The sequence below is a fragment of the Cervus elaphus genome, chromosome 5 (assembly GCF_910594005.1).
Source record: "Cervus elaphus chromosome 5, mCerEla1.1, whole genome shotgun sequence".
Taxonomy (NCBI): domain Eukaryota; kingdom Metazoa; phylum Chordata; class Mammalia; order Artiodactyla; family Cervidae; genus Cervus; species Cervus elaphus.
In genome coordinates, this window is record NC_057819.1 from 25,724,900 (window position 1) to 25,746,761 (window position 21,862).

The following is a 21,862-nucleotide window of genomic DNA, read 5'->3' on the forward strand; positions in this document are numbered from 1 at the left end:
GGGCTACTGTTTCAAGCTTCCTACTACCATGTAACTAATGTCACCCGCAATAACCATAGGAGTGAGGTAATGTAACTGGCCCCATTCTACAGATGGGAAAACCGACACGCAGTTTTCCTTGTTTGACACACATGGTAAGTGGCTGCCAGGCATTCAAAACTGACACTTCTATGGAGCCTCCGAATCTCAGGGTTTGGTCCTGTCTGATCACTCTTGTGCAATGGGATGCTCAGCCCCCCATGAGTCCAAATGTCCTTCCATTGGTCCCTCTGCAAGTGCCCTGCCGAGGCAGGGGGTCCCAGGGTTGGACCCTTCCTCTAACCAGAGCATCTTTTCCCCACTCTGATGATCTCTTGTCACCCAAGTCATCCCCCAGAAGAACCCATCAGTGGGCATCAGAGGACACAAGGACCTCCTTGCCCCTAACAGTGACCACCTGTGTACCCTGGTGGGGAGGAACCATGAGAAATGACAGCATGCAGAAAAAAGGCACCGGTGGGACCAACTTTCACACAGGCAGAATCTCGTGGAAGAGTTCATGGCAAACCATTTGAATTTAGCTTCTTTCTTCCCCTTCCTCCCCTCTCCCCCTCTCCTCCCTTCTCCTTCATTTCTCCCGCCTTTCCTTCCTTCTTTCCTCTTTCTCTTTTTATAATGAGATCTATGTGGCTCAGCAGTAAAGAATCTGCCTGCTAAGGCAGGAGACGCGGGTTAGATCCCTGGGTCGGGAAGATTTCCTGGAGGAGGGCATGGCCACCCACTCCTGTATTCTTGCCTGGAGGATCCCATGGACAGAGGAGTCTGGGGGCCTAGAGGTCATGGAGTTGTAAAAGAGTCAGACACAACTTAGCGACTATACAACAATAACAACAACAAATGCCAAAGGTGATTTAGCAGTCAACATTTTAAAAATTGGGATCCTTCACATAAAAGTCCAGATTCCTTCAGAAAAGGGAACATGTAGCTACATGTCTCACCTGGAGGAGCTGGCAGAGGCTGGTCCCTTCCTGGGCATGGGCCTCCTGCTTGTCTGCTGTCCCTGCAGACCCAGCCTGTCCTTCCAGTGACCTGACAGCCAGGATGTGTTCATGTTATACAGACGGGAGACGTCTTGATATAATGGGGCTGTGCTGTGCTTAGTCATTCTGTGGTGTCCAACTCTGTGACCCCACGGGGTGTAGCCCGCCAGGCTCCTCTGTTCATGAGGATTCTCCAGGCAAGAATACTGGAGTGGGTTGCCATGCCCTCCTCCAGGGGATCTTCCCAACCCAGGGATGGAACCCAGGTCTCCTGCATTGCAGGCAGATTCTTTACCATCTGAGCCACCAGGGAAGCCTGATACAATGGGGCGGGAACCCTAATGTACTTTCCTCCTTGGCTTGAATTTGTTGGTGATTGTTATTATTTATTACTTTAAAGTTTTACCATTTTAATTCTTTTACTTATTTTTAATCCCCTAGGCTGGGGAAGGAGGCACAGAGAAATAAGGCCAGAGAGGCAAATTCTATGCTTTTCACCATTTTCCCCAAGTCCATTCCACTTGCTACCACCAAAAGCTCTTTTCTTCCGGGAATGATCTTGTCACTCAGCCAGTTTAAACTGTGAATGGGGAAGTTTTGGGGGTTCATGTCCCAAAGTTTTGTGGTTCATTTGTATTAAAAAGTGAAGTCTTCCTGCCTTCTGTGTTGCACGCATTACATGTGTGGTGACATCACATGCTGGCTTTGTCTCCCATTTTGGGCTAAACAAGCTTACAGCCCCTCTGCTGTCTTAGTTTGATGGAAAGCTGCAATTACAGTAAGTCCCCTGAAATTTCAAAGATGCCAACGTGCCCCCGTGTGCCGGCTGTTATACTGGATGAATGTACTTTTCAAGGTATTGCACTGTAAGATTAAAAATGTTTTCTTTAATTTTTGTTTGCTTTTTAAATGTATTACTGTATGTTAAGTATTATAAACCTATTACAGTACAGTACTATATAGCCGATGGTGTTAGTTGGGTACCTAGGCTAGCTTTGTTGGACTTATGAACAAATTGGACTTACAAACATGCTCTCAGAACAGAATTTGTTCGTATATATAAGGGAGTTACTATAGTTAACCCCAGTGGAGGAGTGGTGGTTTCACTGTTGCTATGGAAACTCAGGATCCTAGGAAGATAGAACCCCCCCCCCCAAATATGAACAAAATCCCCTGAAATGTGGAAATGGGCATGTCTGTCAATGACTATAACCTGCCTGGGTTGGGGCTGGAATGCATCATTTGTGTCTATTTGTGGACAGGAGGAGAATCAGCACACATCCATCTTCTTGCATCCACTCCAGTCTCCAGCCTTCCTAGTATGACCAAGTCTCACCTTCCTGAGCAGGAGAGGGGTTATTTGTCTTGTACACCCCCAAGAGCCAACCTGGACCGTGGCTCTCCTGGCCCTGCAGAGTTGTCTGACTACCAGTTTGGGTCCAGAAATTTCTATTGATCTCTAATGACATGCTTGAACCCCACTGTCCACTATCAAGCCACTGATTCCCAAACCAGCAGTACAAGGCACCAGGCATTTTCAGAACACTGAGGAAGACGAACCACCAGAGCCTCTAAAGACGTCAGGAATTCTCTGAGCTTCCAAGAAGCTTTGGAAATTCTTCCATAAACACTGCTCACCGACTCAGAGGGATATTGCTTTTTTCTGGTATTGGATTTCTTCTTCAAAGCATCAGAGTTCATTAACACTTATTCTCTACCAACATTCATGGGATTGTCAAGAGGGTCAATGGGACTGTGTGTGTCAGGCTTTTCATTCTAGAGAGGAACATTTCTTTCCATTCCTTCATTCACTTTCTTCTTCTATGTATTTGTTCGTTCAATCAACATTTATTGGGCAACTATCATGTGCCAAGAAACTAGGCCTACAGAACAACAGGATTCTGCCTTCGTGAATGGACATTTGAATTGGGAAAATGGATAAGAAAGGGCTTATGCAAGCCAATAAACAAAGACATGTCAGTTGTAACAAGAAGTGTTAGGCTGAACCACTTAAGTTGATACTGAAGCATCTTTGATTTATAAGACTGTCTATTCACATACCTTAATCCTATGATGAAATGTCAGCCCAATACTATAAAGAAAATTCACTCACTCATTCATTCACTCAACAGTCACCAAGTATCTGTCATGAGTCAGTTGCCACCCTAAGTTCTGAAGGTGATAACATTGAAAACAAACACAAAACCAGCTCTCTGGGAGCTTACACTCTGGAGGGAGAGACAGACTCTATTCACGTGCATTAAACCACATGAAGTGTGTCAGGTGGTCCTAAGTGTTACAGAGAGAAATATGGCGTGAGATGGGAGGGTGGGTATGGAGTTGCAGGCACTGCAGAGGCTGGCAGCATTCGGTGAACTGGCTGGAGCCTCATGGAGAAGCAGCAGGGACCGGAGGCAGGTGATGGAGCTCCGCCCCCGTGGGGGCTGTGGTGGGCAGTGCCCAGGCGCAGGAACATCATGGCACCAGGACATTGCCACTCACCGCCCATTCCCACTGAGAGGAGGCACTGAACCAAGCTGCTAACAGGACTGTGAGGCCGTGAGGGCTGCACTGAACCCCCGGAAGCTTCCAGAATGTTCCCTGCTCCATCACTGCTCACTGGTTTGGACAACGTCCCACAGGAAGGAACGGGAGACTTTCTTCTCCACCACTTCAAGGAGGAATGTCTTTCCAGAGAGTGACTGATGACTTCCTATTTGGTCTTGTCAGCCTAAACTGAGCAGATGCCCACAAGGAGGCCAACCCTTGGCAGCCCACAGCCTGAGGGGTCTCTGCACCCAGGAGGTGGGTCATGCTCCTTTTCTGCTCAGAACCCCTCAGTGGTCCTCATCGCCCAGAGTAAAACTGTGGTGCTGCCATGGTGGGGGGACTGCAAGACCTGCTCCTTCCTCTCTGATGTCACTGTTGTCCGTCTCTCCTGCTCTGCTCCACATGCCTTGATTCTCTTACTCTTTCCAAGGACCAGGCACCTCAGGGCCTTGGCACATGCTGTTTTCTCTGCCAGTCGTATGCTTCCCCCACCTCTGATATTGGAACAGCTTGTTCTCTCAAAGTCCAAAGTCTCTCAAAATCTTTGCCCAAATGCCACCTTCTCAGAGAAGCCATATTTAAAACGGTAACACCCCCAGAGCATCCTTACTCTCCTCCCTGCTTTATTTCACTCCAGAGCACTTATCTCCATCCAATATATTTCACACTTTATGAGCCCACTGTCTGCTTCTCCTTCCTAGGATGTCTCAGGCTGTGGTCCTTGCCCCTGGACGGGTACTCAATAAATAAGCCATCCTTTGCGATCTGCCCCTGTGACTCCTCAGAGCGCAACTCTGCCCCCTCACCCATCCTGCTCCTCTCACACTGGCCTCCACCAAGTTCCTGGGACTTTTCAAACATTCCCCAGCATGTGCTTGCAGAGACAGTGGTGATGGAGGTGTGCTTCCGGCACTTCAGGTCAGAAGAAGGGCAGGGAGCAGTGAACAAGAAGCAGACTGCCTGGGTGCAAATCCCAGCTCTGTGGCCTTCAGCTACTGACTTAACCTCCCTGAGCTTCATTTCCTTTTTCTGGATTAACTATTTATTAGCATTTGGATCAATTTTTAGATGGTTCTTCTGTGCTTAGTCCCTCAGTTGTGTCTGAAGCTTTGTGACTGACCCCACGGACTGTAGCCCGTCAGGCTCCTCTGTCCATGGGGATTCTCCAGGCAAGAATACTGCAGTGGGTTGCCATGCCCTCCTCCAGGGGATCTTCCCAACCCAGGGATCAAATCCAGGTCTCCCACCCTGCAGGCAGATTCTTTACCATCTGAGCCATGAGGTAAGCCCAAGAATACTAGAATGGGTAGCCTATCCCTTCTCCAGGGGAAATTCCTGACCCAGGAATCAAATCAGGGTCTCCTGCATGAGGCAGATTCTTTACCGCTGAGCTACCAGGGAAGCCCTTTTAGACAGTTAATTAACAATTAAATAACTAATGTTGATTAGTTAATTATGAATGACCACCTGCTTCGAAGAGAGGTTTTGAATATTACATGAGTTAGGATAGTACCTGGAATCTATTAAGCCTATTACCTTTTACTCTGAATATAAGAAAACCCCTTCCCATCGACCTTGGTGGTTATGATGACACAGGATATGGCAATACAGTATTATGTAACAAAGTGTCATGTAAAGCATCATGTGATAGACTATCGTGTGATAGAGCATCATATAATGTGGCATGCTATAATACATCATCATTACATATTACAGAATCATGTAATTTAACATCATGTCATTATCTGTAATGTGATGCTGCTTTAATATAAAACTCAAGGTGCAATGGCGAATGGGATTGTTAAATTTCTCTTTCTGATGTTTCATTGTTAGCGTATAGGAATGCAAGGGATTTCTGTGTATTAATTTGGTATCCTGCAACTTTACTACATTCACTGATTAGCTCTGATAATTTTCCGGTGGCATCTTCAGGGTTTTCTATGTACAGTATCATGTCATCTGCAAATAGTGAGAGTTTTACTTCTTCTTTTCCAATCTGGATTCCTTTTATTTCTTTTTCATCTCTGACTGCTGTGGCTAGGACTTCCAAAAGCTATGTTGAATAAATAGTAGCGAGAGTGGGCACCCTTGTCTAAAAATGGTACTGATGAAACTATTTGCAGGGCAGGAATAGAGATGCAGACATAGAGAACAGACTTGTGGACACAGTGGGGGAAGAAGAGGGTGGGACAGACAGAGTAGCCTCGAAACATCTATGCTGCCACGTGTAAAACAGAGAGCTAATGGGAAGTTGCTATATAACCCAGGGAGCTCAATGGAGTTCTCTGTGACAACCTAGAGAAGTGGGATGGGGTGAGAATGGGGGGGGGAGGTTCAAGAGGGAGGGGACATATGTACACTTATGGCTGATTCATGTTGTTGTATGGTGGAAGCCAATACAATACTGTAAAGCAATTATCCTCCAATTAAAAAAAAACTCAAAAGGTGGGGGTGGGTAGACTATATTCTATGACCAAGGACTCTACCAGCAAGGCAGTGAGTGGTAAAGATGATGGTATTGGTAAGATGATGGTGTTAAAAAAAATGCATACCATTTAGTAAGCAGTTACTAATACTGTGTACCAGGCACTATCTCAACTAATGCTGAGAGCTGGGCGTTTTGATTATGTTTACAACAGGCCACAGACTCATGATGCTACCGGTAAAGAATCTGCCTGCCATTGGAGGCAATACAAGGGACACGGGTTCGATCCCTGGATAGGGAAGGTCCCCTGGAGGAGAAAATGGCAACCCACTCCAGTATTCTTGCCCAGAAAGTCCCATGGAGAGAGGAGCCTGGTGGGCTGCCTATGGGGCCTGCAGTCCATGGGGCCACAAAGAATCTGACATGACTGAACCACTGAGCACACACACAGCACAGGCTCGTGGAAGCTGAGTGTCTTGCTGAAGGCCACATCAGAGCCTGGAAGCCACCCCCAAAACGACAAACCTCAGAGCCAGAGTCTGCTTAAGCGCTGACCCTTTGCTGGCCTGAGGCCACTTCTCCATGGCCATCTTCAGTGTGAGACTCTACCAGGGGCCGATCCGCATTTTCAGACTCCAGAACAAGCCGGTCTGGTTCGGATGAACAATTATGCAGCTGTTTAATGATACTATTGTTCCAGCTAATTTTTGCGCTTCTGTTTATTTTGGAAGTGGGCACTGCCAAATACAGCGTGCCTCATCTTTATTTAGCTTCAGGAAGGAAGTTATTAGTGGAAGGAGGAAACCATTTTCCTTAAAGGATTCATTAGAAACATTAACTGAATACAAAATTCTCCCAGGCGTGCTGCTGCAGGCGTGGGGGTCACTGGAGGATAGAGAGTGTTACTTGGCCTTCCTTAGTCAATAGAAATTGACAAGAGGCCAGACAGGAAATCCAGGCAGGGCTTTATTGGGGCCCCTGCTGCAGCAAGCAGGGAGTGAAAACAATGTAACAGGTTCCCTGTCTTGCTTGCTCCCTGAGGGCATGAGAGCTGGTTCTTTATGTGAGGGTAGGGATGTGTCCAGGGGTCAGGCTGGGGGGGTGGTGACAGGTGGTCTGCCCATCCCTCTAGTGGTGTTGAGGGCAGGGGGCATGCTCAGTACCCTGCTTTTGTTCCCAACACCCTGTTTTTGCTCCCAGCTCTTCAGCAGTGGCAACTGGAGTTTTGGTCTTTTTGTATCTTTTTGTCCATAATTTGCCCCAACTGTGCATGCAATTATTTTTAGTCCCTTACAATTTCTCTGTATTTTATTGCCGGAGGAAATATTGTCCAGGTACAAGCACTGCAGCAAAGGGTCCCAGGTCCCAGCCTGTCTCAGGGGACATTGTGTTTGAGGTTAACTATAATAAGCATCACAGCTGGGGGAATAAGAGTAGCCGGGAACTTTTTTAGCTTCCTGTGCATCTTCCCACATCCCACCTGTCCCTTCAAAGCCACCTTCCTCTCCAGCTGCTGCCCACATATCTGTTTCCTTTCCCAGAAAACTGCTTAGTATTGTCTGCACTCACTGTCTCCACGACCTCACTCCCCACTCACCCTTCAAGCTTCTTTACCCCGTCTCACCTCCTACTGCTCAGCTAGCAGCCTCCTGCCAAGCTGACCAAGGAAATCCCTGCTATCCAAGCCAGAGGTCACTTCTCTGCCTGATGGACTCATCTCTCAGCAGCATGTGACACCAGGGGCCACCTCCTCATGAAACATCCCCTCTGCTCCTGGCCCAGGAACCCCCACATTGGCCCAGTGTCCCCTCTTCTCTGCTCTTCCTCTCCGATTCTCTCTGATCTCTGAAAACTGGAGCGACCACTGCTCCATGGATGTTCTATCTTTATGGGGTCTTGTCTCACATTATGATTTTAACTTCCAATTATAAACTCACCTTCCCAGATGAAATCTTTCTTTCTACACTCATATCCGACTGCCTATTTCTCACCTCCATGTGGATGTACAGGAGGAAGCTCAAATTCAACCTGTCCAAAAACAGTTCTTGACTTTCTTTTTCCAACCACTTCCATTCCCCACTTGCCCCACCTCAGCAATGATCCCACCAGCCACTCAGATCCTATAGCCAAAAAGCCGGGAGTCATTTTTGTTCCCCTATCCTCCTTGCTCCACACCCAAGTCTTTAGAAAATCTTCCATTTGCACCAAAACTTCCTGGGTTGGCTCTTTTCTCCATCTCCACTTCCATCACCACCGGGCTGGACACTATCATGACTCTGCCAGACAACAGCCAGACTTTGGAGTTGGTTTTCCTGCCATCAGTCCTGCTCCCTGAAAGGTCCCCCAGAGCAGCCAGGGTGCTCCCTCCAAAACACAGGCTTCTGTGATGGCTAATTTTGTGTCAACTTACCTGAGCTAAGGGACTCCCAGAGAGCTGGGAAAGCATGACTTCTGGGTGAGTCTGGGAGGGTGATTCTGGAAGAGATTAGCATTAGAATTGGGAAACAATGGTCCCCAGTACAGCAGATGGCCCTCCCTGGTGTGAGAGGGTGTCATCCCTTCTGCTGAGGACCAGATAGAACGAGAAGGCAGAAGAAGGAGGAATCACTCTCCGTCTGCTTGAGCTAGGACGTCTATCTTCTGCCCTTGGACATCAGCTTCCTGCTTCTTGGGCTTTGGGGCTCAGATCAGGACTTACATCATCAGCCCCTGAACACTCGGGCCTTTGGACCTGGACTGAATGACACCACTGGCTTTCCCGGTTCTCCAGCTTGCAGGTGGCAGGCAGATCTTGGGATTTCTTGGCCTTCACAATTGCCAATTCCTAGGATAAATCTCCTCTTGTATCTACATCTCTCTCTCTGTGTCTGTACATCCAACTGCTTTTGCTTTTCTGGAGAACCCTGACTAATATCCTGTCTTCTGCTTAAATCACTCAATGGTTGCAATTGCACTTGGAGCAAAATTCAAACTCTTTGCCACTGGTGAATGAACTTCCTCTGTGATGGGGTCCACTTGTCTCCCAATCTCTTACTTCCCTCCTTCACTATGTAGCTATGCTGGCCTCTGATCAGCTCCACTCTTATGTCAAGGTCATCCCCACCTCCACATGGGGAACATATGCCATCCCACTGCCTGGAATGCTAGTCCTTGTAATCTTCACATGGCTGACCCATCGCAGCATTTATATCCACCAGAGGTTATCTGGCCTATTTTTATGTTTATTTCTTCTACGTCTTCCCTCCTCCCTGCTTATCTGTGAGATCCACATGATTAGAGAACTCATCTCCCTCTGCTGATACACCCCAGAGTCTAGGACAGTCTCTGGCACATAGCAGGATGGAATAAATGAAGCCCTTTATCCAGAACATCTTCCCCATGGCTAAAACCCAATTTCAACTCTCTCTTCACTGTCATTAATGGTTGTTGTTGTTTAGTCTCGAAGTTGTGTCTGACTCTTTGCAATGGTATGGACTGTAGTCCACCAGGCTCCTCTATCCACGGGATTTCCCAGACAAGAATACTGGAGCCAGTTGCCATTTCCTTCTCCAAGGGATCTTCCCAGCCCAGGGACAGAACACATGTCTCCTGCATCGGCAGGTGGATTCTTTACCACTGAGTCACCTGGGAAGCTCTTCACTTATGGTATCTGTCATTATTCTGCATATAGCAGATGCATTGCCATTATTATTATTCTGCATATAATATATGCATTATTATTATTCCTATTCTGCATATAGATGACAGATTTTGTACTGTTCTGATTAATTTTGTGCAATTCTCACTTTCTCAATTGGACTCTAAATGTCTCTTCCATACCCATACTACACAGGCAATAGAAGCTTAATTCACATTTGCCAAATGGAATTCAATCAATGCTTATGGATGGAAGATTTGCCCTTTGGCTGTCAGGAAACTAAATTTCTGCCTTTAGGGAGACCAGAGGAGAGAGAATTCTCACCACTAGGGATCCCACATTTTAACCAAACTGTGAACCAGACATATCAACTAATTCTCCCCGAGGAAAGTCATGCTGGTAGGGTTAGTGTCTTCCATTTATCAAATGTTCTCTAGGAGATAAGCTTTGAAGATTGATAAAGAGTAGAGATAAATGGATGGTGAGAAAATGTTTAAACCAACAATAGGAGAGTGATTGGTTTTGAAGTCTGAAATCTGTGGAGTTAAGTGAATGGTGGGAGGAAAAAATTAACTCAGACGATGGATGGGGTTTGGAGCTGTGAATTGAACATTAGTAATATCTATGAACCAGTCAAAGCAAAGAAACAGACAAGACTCAAGACAAACATATTAAACATACTCATATGTCTTGGCATCAGGATATACTATTGATTCATCCCATAGAGCATTGATTTTCCAAATAGAGCCAGAAGATACGTCTATGTTGAAACACACACAGAAAACCACAGTGTTGCGAGGTTAATATTTTTGAGCTATTGATCAACATTTCTTTCTGTTACTCTCTTCTATTTCTCCTCCACTCCTCCCCCACCTCCCATCCAGATGACAGGTCCATTCTGTGCTTGCTGTCTCAGAGAGGATGGACAGGGTTAGGGGCAGATAAAGGACTCTCCTGGGCTTTGGGGCAGGATGAAAGGAAATCACACCAACCAACTATGTGTGGCAGCTACCTAAGACTACAGCTTCCCTCCTCATCGGCAAAAACATTGCTTCATCAGAGGTCAAGAGATAAACTCACATGTGTATAGACACCAGTGCATTCTGGAGAGAAGGGCTTTGGTTCTTCTTTCTGGAATGCTCCAGAGATGTGAGACCCAAGAGAACTTACAGCTAGCAAGTGATTCCAGAAAATGAAGCTTTGAACTGCCTACCAGAGATCTCTGCACTACATTGGGCTAATCCAGAGTTCATATGAATTCATACAACTCAACTATAAAATTCTTTAGTCCTCTAGTTAATTATACTGTCAGGCATATTTGAAAGGTATTAAGAGAGTAGATCTTAAAAGTCTGCACCACACACAAAAAAATTTGTAATTATGTACAGTGACAGATGTTAACTAGACTTATGGTGGTGAACATTTTGCAACTTAGACAAATATCAAGCCATAATGTTGTACGTCTGAAACTGACATACTGTTATACGTCAATTATGCTTCAAAAAATTCTTTGGTCTTATATTTTGCAATGATGTCATGTAACTGAGAATAGCATTGAAACATGTATATTACCATATGTGAAATAAATCACCAGTCCAGATTTGGTGCATGAGACAGGGTGCTCAGGGCTGGTGCACTGGGATGACCCTGAGGGATGGGATGGGGAGGGAGGTGGGAGGGGTTCAGGATGGGGAACACATGTACACCCATGGCTGATTCATGTCAATGTATGGCTAAAACCACTACAATATTGTAAAGTAATTAGCCTCTAATTAAAATACACTAATTAAGTTTAAAAAATTATAATGTTGTACATCTGAAACTGACATACTGTTCTATGTCAATTATACTTCAAAAAATTCTTTGGTCTTATATTTTACAATGATGTCATGTAACTTTAAGCCTTGTCTCCAATATAATGGAAACAACTGTTAGACTGTGGCTTGTGGATTTTTAAAGCCTAAATGTAAATAATAAGAATTGGACAGAGGGTGGGAATCTCAGCATATGCGTGCATGGGTGGGGGCAAGACGGAATCCTCCAACCGTTGATATTATGTAATCCCCAACCACAATTTAGGCGTAACCCTGGCGTGCTGGTCAACTGTCTTACTGCTGTCAGATCTATTTCTCCCCCTTCCGTGCTTAGCACATAGAGAACTACATTTCCCAGACTGCTTTGCTCAGGCTTCTCAGGAAGTGGCCATTCAGAGGCACCAGAGGGTGGGAAGAAGAGAAAGACCCTCTCTCTGCTTCCTGTGTGTCTCTGCCGCTGGTTCTTTCTCCTCTAGGGGTCTAGCTCCTGCTGGGCGGCTCTCACCCATGGTCGTTGGGAACACCATCACCCCTACTTCTCTGGAGCCTTAGAGGTGGCCTCCAAGTGCGTGTTTGACTTCTCACCTCTTCTGAAAGTAAGTGTCAGTCGCTCAGTCATCTCCAACTTTTTTGCAACCCCATGTACTGTAGTCTCCAGGCTCTTCTGCCCATGGAATTCTCCAGGCAAGAATACTGGAGTGGGTAACCATTCCCTGCTCCAAGAGATCTTCCCAACAAAGGGATCAAACCTAGGTCTCCTGCATTGCAGGCAGATTTTATAACACTGAACCACCAGGGAAGCTCTTCTACTACCTCTGTAAGCAACTCCCTGAATTAAAGTCCCTCCACCTAAAGACACCTAGAATGAGACTTCCCTGGTGGTCCAGTGATTAAAAATCCACCCTGCAATGCAGAAGATGCAGTTTTGATCCCTGGTTGGGGAACAAAGGTCCCACATGCCATGGAGCAACTAAGCCCATGAGTTACAACTACTGAACCCATGTGCTCTAGAGCTGACGTGCTGCAACTGGAGAGTCGGGTGAGCCTCATCAAAAGATTACATGTGATACAACAGAGATCCCACATGCTGCAACTAAGATCTGATGCAGCCAAATAAATAAATAAATATCAAAATACATTCATATTTTTTAAAAAAGACACCTAGATTGGTGTCTGCCTTTCAACTGAAATCTGGCTGAGAGACTGAAGGAAAAGGATGAAGCCAACTCCAAACTGACATCACAAATGTCTAACATTCTTTCAAAATGAGCATCTTAAGGGAATTAAGTAACTTTGGGGGGGAAATGCTCTATTTTTTTCTCTTGAGCCTAAACCATTAGATTAAAATCAGTTTTATGGATATCCTGTGACAACTGGAAGGAAAAAAAAACAAAACACTGAAATCTGAACTTTGCTGACACCCTACTAAGCAGCAATGAATCTGTCCAGGAACATTTACAGCCTGAGAATGGCTTCATTTACTTTACCCACAATTTCACTGGTTTTAATATGGTTTAGTTAGTTTGCTTGAAACATTTCTACTGAAAAAAAAAATGGTTTTGATGCTTCTCCCCAACTAGGAAAATTGCGTTTTTCAATCTCAGTGTAGCTGACCTTGGATTGAGTGCTTTAATGAGTCTGTGTTGTCTCTTCTCCGGAGGGTGGGGAACAGACATGCAATTCAGGGAGCTCTGAAGCCTGCGGCTTATGCATAGTGGGTTGAGAAGTTCAAGGGTGACACTCCCTGGGCGCAGACCCCAGTCTTCTGTCTAGGAAATTTTGCCAAAACACCAAAAGCTGAGAATCAGTGGGTTGAGAAATTACTAGAAACAAGACAAGACACAAACACCTTTCTATTTTATTTCTGGCCCACACCCATCAGTCAAATACTCAAAACTTCAGAAATAATGTAAAATGGGAGCAAATGCATCCTTCTATCCCATTATTCACCCTCCCTTCTTGGTTACCGTAAAGATGCCCACTGGATGGATGGATAGATAGATGGATGGATGGATGACTTAGACAACCATAGTCTTGCCCTTTCCTCTCATTGTCCAGGCCTGCCACTCAGGGCCTTGGCAAGTCACCGCGTGCCCTGGTGTTAGACTAACTTTCATGTCCCAAGCAATTTTTAGGTCGTTTCTGCCTTCCACATGCCTTCCAAATAGATTATGAGGTTTTGTCTTCACTTAATGGTCTGATTTCCTTCTAAATATTCACTAATCCCCTTGTACCCCAAACCCAACTCAAACTTCACTTTCTCTAATTTGTCCCCAATTACTCTCATCCTTGGGGCTTCCCTCATAGCTCAGTCAGTAAAGAATCTGCCGGCAATTCAGAAGTCCACCTGCAATCCAGGAGACCTGGGTTCAATTTCTGGGTCAGGAAGATCACCTGGAAAAGGAAATGGCAACCACTCCAGTATTCTTGCCTGGGAAATCCCATGGACAGAAGAAACTGGCAGGCTACAGTCCCTGGGGTCACAAGGGTCAATGACTTAGCAACTAAACCACCAACCACCACCACTCTGTTCTTACTGAGTTCCTTTTCTGCAATGGACTTCTGATAATCTTCTCTGCCTAGATTGTATTACCTGTTCAAATGATAGCAGCATCCTGAATTATCCCAAGGACATCATCTTTTCCCTACTCTCAGTCTCACATTTTGTGGGGAGCAACCTCAACCCCTGACTCCAAGGTTTGCATGTTATTTACATTCTCTAGGTACATAAGCCCAAAGGTTGACCAATGAACAAATTCTGAGACATTTACCGAAAATATTGGGAAAGACGGAAATATTCCTTTATGTGGGGGGTTAAACTGGTAGAATGCAAGTCAGGAGATGTTGGGTACCATCTATGACTTGACTTGGTGAGAGCCTGTCTGTGCCTGATTGACACAGAAAAAAATCAGTTACAAAAGATGAAGAGAGATTCTTCTCAATGAAATCACACGCATACCTTGATTCAACCTTGCCTGAAGCCTAACCTCTCTCTCATATTTCCCACTTTATAAACCAATGATTTTTCTCTCTTAAAACCATTTGACATAGGTTTTCATGAACCTTATCCCAAATTATCTTCACTAAGACATTTTCAACAGCACTATGCGTACCACAAAGCTTACTTAATTCTGTAACGTCTCGTGCACTGAACCTTCATGACTTTTTAGTCCTGCTTCTCAAAATAAAGAGACAGCTGGCGAATCATGACAGTTTTGGAGTTCTTTCAATTCCCTGTTTTGGGAAGAAGCAGCCAGAGAGTTAAAGGAGCTTTCCAGAATTAAAATGACACCTTCTCAGCAACAGAGAGAGTATACACTGGTGTGGAGGGACATGGGGGTGGAAAGGGGTGAAGTGAGGTGGGGTGGGGGCAGGGTGCTTGACGCCATCTCTCTCCCAGGACCAGGAAACAAAGTCCTACGATCAAGGTCACTGGCAGCAAACTTCGTTATTCAAGGAAATTAACCTTATTTTAATAAGGTTGAGCCCCATGAGTCCAGCATCGGAACCAGCCAAAGTGGTTTCTGTGAAACTCTGGGCCAGATGACAAGTTCAGAGGAAACAGGGGCCGCTTTTAAACACACATTGGAACTCAGCCACCCTGGGAAAATGTTCCTGTGGAGGGAGGGAGAGAACTGAGCAACCGAGAGTTTTCATGTGAGCTCCTGATCCTGCACATGAGGCCACTGCAATTAAACCCTCCCAGGCTTTCTTTGGGAGAAGGCAATGGCACCCCACTCCAGTACTCTCGCCTGGAAAATCCCATGGATGGAGGAGCCTGGTGGGCTGCAGTCCATGGGATCGCTAAGGGTCTGACACGACTGCACGACTTCACTTACGCTTTTCCTCTCACGCATTGGAGAAGGAAATGGAAACCCACTCCAGTGTTCTTGCCTGGAGAATCCCAGGGATGGGGGAGCCTGGTAGGCCTCCATCTATGGGGTCGCACAGAGCCGGACACGACTGAAGCGACTTAGCAGCAGTAGCAGGCTTCCTCGGGGCTTCCCTGACAGCTCAGTTGGTAAAGAATCCGCTTGCAATGCAGGAGACCCCGGTTCGATCCCTAGGTCGGGAAGATCCCCTGGAGAAGTGATAGGCTACCCACTCCGGTATTCTTGGGCTTTCCTGTTGGCTCAGATGGTAAAGAATCCACCTGCAATGTGACCTGTGTTCCATCCCTGGTTTAGGAAGGTCCCCTGGAGAAGGGAATGGCAACCCACTCCAGTATTCTTGCCTGGAGAATCCCCATGGACAGAGGAGCCTGGTGGGCTACAATCTATGAGGTCACAAAGAGTTGGACACAACTGAATGACTAACATTTAACACTGGTGTTTACTGTAGACAGTACAACTGGTGGCCATCTACATCCTTCTTGTTCCTATAAGCAGATTCCTGGCACACTTTCCCCAGAGAGCCCTACCCAAAATACCTGATCCCGGGCATCAGTGTCCTCATCCTCATCTAAGGACAAAACATTTACTAATTTCTAGACGTGCTAAGTACTGAGCTACTGAGCACAAGTATTTAACACACAGGATCCATCGAATCTTCACAACAACCTTGGAAGCGGGAAACACTTCATTCTCATTTACAAAGAAAGAAACTGAGGTCCAGAGAGGTTAAGTAATTTGCCCAAGGTGGCCCACCTAGTAAATGATGCAGCTCTGTCGGAACACGCCTTGCTCCCATTCTCTCCACTCATCTGTCTGCTCTACAGGAGATTTTCTGCGGGTCTCTGCCCATATCTGTGTGATGTGCTGACATCCAGAGGACTGTGCGAGAAAGTCGATGCAAGAACCTCTCCTGCAGTGCCCTGGAGTTATTGTTGGTCCCTCTGGAATTCTCAGGCCACTGAACACACACAGCGCTTGGACACATCACCAGTGCAAAGAGTATTTCTCCCTGAATTTCTCCAGGGAGGCAACTGATGTTAATACCATCATCACCTGTATAAATTCCCTAAGTCTTCATGATCCTGACTGTTCCTGGGAGCATAAGGGGTCCCTGGGTCCTCACGGAGAGTCTGAAAATCTCTGGTTTTCACGCCAAGACAAACCCACACCAAATTCCTAATATTTGGCTTCCATTTCCTTTTACAAATGTTTTCCCAATTCCAAGGGCACATGCCATGTTCTGTGAGAATATTTCACATCTGAAAAGTCTGAAGATCATGCACCCCATCAAGAAGTGCCTGTTTGAAATGCTCTGCCTGTGGCAGGATTTATTTTTAAAGCAGCGATATTTATAGCCTGATGTCGGCATTAACACAAGTGCTTAAGTAGCCTACAAATGTCAAGATGCCGCTTTCCCAGGAAAGCTCGGATGTGACATGGAGTGAACGAACGTAGAGCAAATTGAATCATCTCCTCCACATTAGATCAAAGAGGGATCTGTCTTCTGCTTTGGCTCCTGCCCTGCCTGGGCAAAGAAATTAAGGAAAAAGTCATTTCCCTTAACAGGAGTTAACAGCGATGCTTTTAATGTCACGTTCACGGGATCCGGTGTGCCTGGTGGAAATAATGAAGCATTTCTGTGCCCACAATTTCCTTTTACAAGACACCTGGTGAGACGAACACAGCGTTTACTGAGTTCATGTCTTCAGAAACAAGAAAAGAGGCTTTTAAAGCTGTTTGTTTGCCATGCCATATGACTTCTTGTCCTGTCTGTGGAAAGCAGAGTCATTCATAATGAGAATTAGCATGAAAAAGAGCTATGGAAGCTGACATATATTTTAGCCAAAGTATCTTTGTTTCTTAATGGTTATTTAAAAATTTTACTTAGTTTTGGCTGAGCTGGGTCTTCAGAGAGGCGAGCCTGGACTACTCTTTACTTGCGGTGGATGGGCTTTTTCTAGCGGTGGCCTCTCTTGCTGCGGCTTGCGGGCTCTAGTGCACAGGCTGAGTAGTTGCGGTGCATGGGCTCAGTTGCCCTGAGGCATGTGGGAGCTTAGATCCTGGGCCAGGATCGAACCCATGCCCCCTGCCTTGGCAGGCAGATTCTTAACCACTGAGCCACGAGGGGAGTACCTCTTAGTTTTTTAAACTGGAAAAATTTAGGAAGTCAGGAGCCCCTTTAACAATGGAGCTCTCCTGATTCCTGATTTGTCCTTAAGCCACCGGACAAGCTTCTCTCTTGCTCATCTGACCCCTGATGGATTCTGAAAACACGGGGACAGTAACACCCAGAGCTATTAATATTAAGATCATCTTTCTGAAACACGATCCTCATCACGCTGCAGTGGTCCCAGATTGCCCAGCCTGGGGATTAAGACCAGCCAGGTACAGGATATATGGTCACCCAGACCTGCACTCAAATGTCATTTTACCACTTACAAGCTGTGTGCTCTGGGGCGAGGGGTGTACCTCTCTGAGCCTCTGTTTCCTTATTTAGCAAGTGAAGGAAAACAACCCCAACCTTCCCAAGGTCACTGCAAGGATCAGAAGAAATATGAGATTCAAAGCGAACTGCACAGTAATTACCTTTAATGCAATTATGGGTATTTGCCATTTTATTTGTTTTCTATTTGTTCCCTCTCCTATTCATCGTTCTATTTCACGTTTCTGCCTTCTTTTCAATGATTTGAATGTATGCTAGTATTCCATGTCATATATTTCTCAGGTGTTTGACTATATATTTTTATATGCCTTTTAGTGGTTGTTCCAGGTGTCTCAATATATGTATTTAAATTAAAATAATCTATCCAGAATCAAATTTTGCCACATCAAGCACAGTGTAGAAACATGACCACCATCTTAGTATCTCCTTTCAGTGTCATGGTTGTCCTATGGATTATTATATCTACATACATTGAAAACCTTCAGAATTATTGATATAATCCTTATTGAACTGTCATGCATATTTTAAAGAACCTAAGAGGAGAAAAACAGCCTATTCTATCTAGCTAGCTACTTACCATTTCTGTTTCTCTCATCCACCCAGTATTTATTAAACGCCAACTATGTGACAATTGCTAGCAATACAATATAGACAACAGAAGTGTGGAGCTCACCTTCTAGTGGGAATGTTTTAGTGTTTATCAAATAAGGATATAAAAATGCAAACTTGTGACAAGTGCCATGAAGGAGACATGCTGAACACTGAGATTTTCCCATCACTAACAGATGAGCCCTGGGGATGTCAGCTTCCTTGTGGAGGGAAAAGATGAGTGGATTTTTTGAGGATGCATAGGAGTTGGTTAGAACACAGAAAGGGAAAGCATTCTATGCAGAGGGAGTGGTATGTGCAAAGGCCCTGTGGCAGAAGGGATAACGTGAGGTCAAGGGTGAAGGAGGGCTGGTGTGACAGGCCTGGGGGGAGTGAGATGCAGAATATTGAAGGGGAATCAAGTGGGTCAGCAAGGACCAGACCACCTTGAAGGAATGCCATCCTCATTTTCAAAGCCATGGGCAGCCATGCAAGGATGCAAGTATCTGCATCAGAGAATAGCATGACTGGATTTTGTTTGCAAAGACTGTGGTGTGGAGAAAAGATCAGAGGGGAGCCAGAACAGGCAGGAGGAGGCAGGAAGTTAGGACATGCGTATTATAACCTGAGCAAGAGAGTAGCTGTGTGGTCTCAGGCAGTGGTACTAGAAATGAGGAAAGGTAAGTTGGCCTGGGTGGGGCGGGGGGAGGTGGGTGTTTGGATGACTTGCTTGAAATCAATAGGATTTCTCATGAATTGCATGACCAGGATGAAGGAGAAGGAATTGCACACCTCCAGATGGAGCAGCTGGATCGATGGTGAAACCAGGAAACAGAATCCGACTGGGCTTCTTATTTCAGGATCTGTGGATTTGTGTTGAAATGGAGTTTACTCCAGGACATGTGCTTTCATTTATTCCAAAACAATTACTGGACACTTACTCTGTGCATGTGTACATGCTAAGTCACTTCAGTCATGTCCAACTCTTTGTGACCCTATGGACTGTAGCCCACCAGGCTCCTCTGTCCATGGGGTTCTGCAGGCAAAATACTGGAGTGGGTTGCCGTGCCCTTCTCCAGGGGATCTTCCCGACGCAAGGATCGAACCACGTCTCTTATGTCCCCTGCACTGGCAGGCAGGTTCTCTACCATTAGTGTCACCTGGGAAGTCCCCACTTACTCTGTGCCTGATGCTTAATGCTTGGAATGGAATAACAAACAAGTCAGAGATCATCTCTGTTCTTAAGAAGCTTACATTCTGCTGGGGAGGAGTATGCAGAAAGTAAACAGGGACTCTGGCAAATAAATAAGAATTTCAGAGAAGGATAGAAGAGGATGAGAAAGCAAGGTGGTGTGTAGGGGAGACAGGCAACAGTGGAAAGTCTATTCGAGTCAGACAGGGAGATGACATTTTAGCTGAGACCTGTATGATGACCAGAAGCCGGTCAAGCAGCATTCTGGGGAAAGCTCATGGAAGAAGGAACCAGCTTGGTATGTGTTCACTGGTTGCACCAACCCCTGGGGCAGGGTTCGCGAGACGTGATGGAAAGGGCAGATATGCAACAAATGAGGTGGTGGCCCTGTTGTGGGTTCAGTTCTGCCCCCCAAGTGGATGTATTGAAGCTCTCACTTGACTACATGTCTTGGTCACTAGATACAGATGTGACTTATTTTTAAATGATCGCATGAATGATCCACTTTGGTGAACATCATGGTTGTTTATCCCAGTATGGTAACGCTACAATAAAGATCGCGGGGCACATTATGGGGGCTTTATGTCTTATGTGGACTCCCAGAAGGGAGACTGTAAGAGAAGATGATGCACAAGCTAGGACTTCCCTGGTGGTCCAGTGGTTAAGAATCCACCTGCCAATGCAAGGAACACAGGTTCGATCCCTGCTCTGGAAAGATTCCACATTCTAGTGAGGCAATTAAGCCCAAGTGCCACAACTACTGAGCCCATGAGTTGCAACTACTGCACACCAAGACCCCATGTTCTGCAACAAGAAAAGCCAGTGCAATGAGAAGCCCACACACTGCAACTAAGAGTAGCCCCCGCTCGCCACAATTAGAGAAAGCCTGCATGCAGCAACGAAGACCCAGTGCAGACAAAAAATAGGTATGCATAAACTAAAAGAGTATGCATAAACTGCCCACGGACTTCCCTGGTTGCTCAGATGGTAAAGAATCTGCCTGCAATGCAGGAGACCCAGGTTTAATTCCTGGGTCGCGAAGATCCCCTGGAGAAGGGAATGGCAACCCACTCCAGTATTCTTGCCTGGAGAATTCCATGGACAGACCACAGGGTCGCAAAGAGTCGGACACCACTGAGCGACTAACACTTTTGACAACTTTCATAAGCTAAATGTGCTTCCCCGGTGGCTCAGATGGTAAAGAATCTGCCTGCAATGCAGGAGACCTGGTTCCATCCCTGGGTTGGGAAGGTCCCCTGGAGAAGAGAATGGCAACCCACTCCAGTATTCTTGCCTGGAGAATCCCCATGGACAGAGGAGCCTGGCAGGCTATGGTCCATGGGGTCAAAAAGAGTTGGACACAACTGGGAGACTAATTACAACCCAGAAAGGCTGCAGAATTCCCCTCCGGCCGGCAGCCTGCAAGTGCACTTGCTCCCTGCTCCATGCGGGCCCTGGGCACCGTCTCTCCTAAAAGTTTATTAATCTGATGGAGGTATCGGCATCTCGTTGCCATTTTAATTTGCCTTTTCCCGATGATCAGTGACACTGAACACCTTACATGTTCAGCAGCTCAGAATTCTGATGGGCTGGCTAGGGCTCCCAGCAGAGAACAAAGAACTAGGCTGCCTGCTATAGAGAAAGTCATCAGCTCCATGGTGGGAGCAGAGAAGGTCCAAGTCTCAGAATGAGACCGGGTCCCTCTTTGCTGGATGCAAAGACCCTACCTTCTTTGCTGGATGCAAAGAAGACACGTAAGCGCGCGCGCGCGCGTGTGCGTGTGTGTGTGTGTGTGTGTGTGTGTGTGTGTGCGCGCGCGCGCGCGCACGCGCGCCCCACAGCACCAGCCAATGATCTGGTAGTGCCTCTTACCCAAACCATCCCCCACGGAGATAGGAACGAGCATGAAGCCCCGAAAGCAATATATTTCCTGTTTCTTGCCTGTCTCTGAACATCTAGATAAAGCTATCAGCTATTTGGATCAAGGGTTTTGCTGGAGATGGAGCCCTAAACATTATTATCATGTTCAGAGAACCCTGGAGGGTTTTATTGGCGTTTGAATATCAGCACACAGAAAATGAACTCCAAAACCTTAATTAAACCTGACAATGACTGTAGGCAGGTTTGTATTCCTAGGTATAAGGAGGAATCTTTCCGCACAGATACGAGGTAAGGGGAGGGGCAGAAAGGAAGGAGCTGGAGATAAGGGAAGATTAATCATCACTGCTAGAGTTACTTATGCATCCCAGATAATCGGGTGTTCATTAACACACAATAATCCTCCAATTATCTGCATTGAAA

At 46.1% G+C, this 21,862-nt stretch overlaps 1 protein-coding gene across 11 annotated transcripts in view; it reads right to left on the reverse strand.

The window, feature by feature from the left end:
- The window catches only part of RIMBP2 (RIMS binding protein 2), a 299,129-nt gene that overhangs the window by 78,553 nt on the left and 198,714 nt on the right, over positions 1-21,862 (reverse strand). The gene's annotated exons all lie outside the window — the stretch shown is intronic.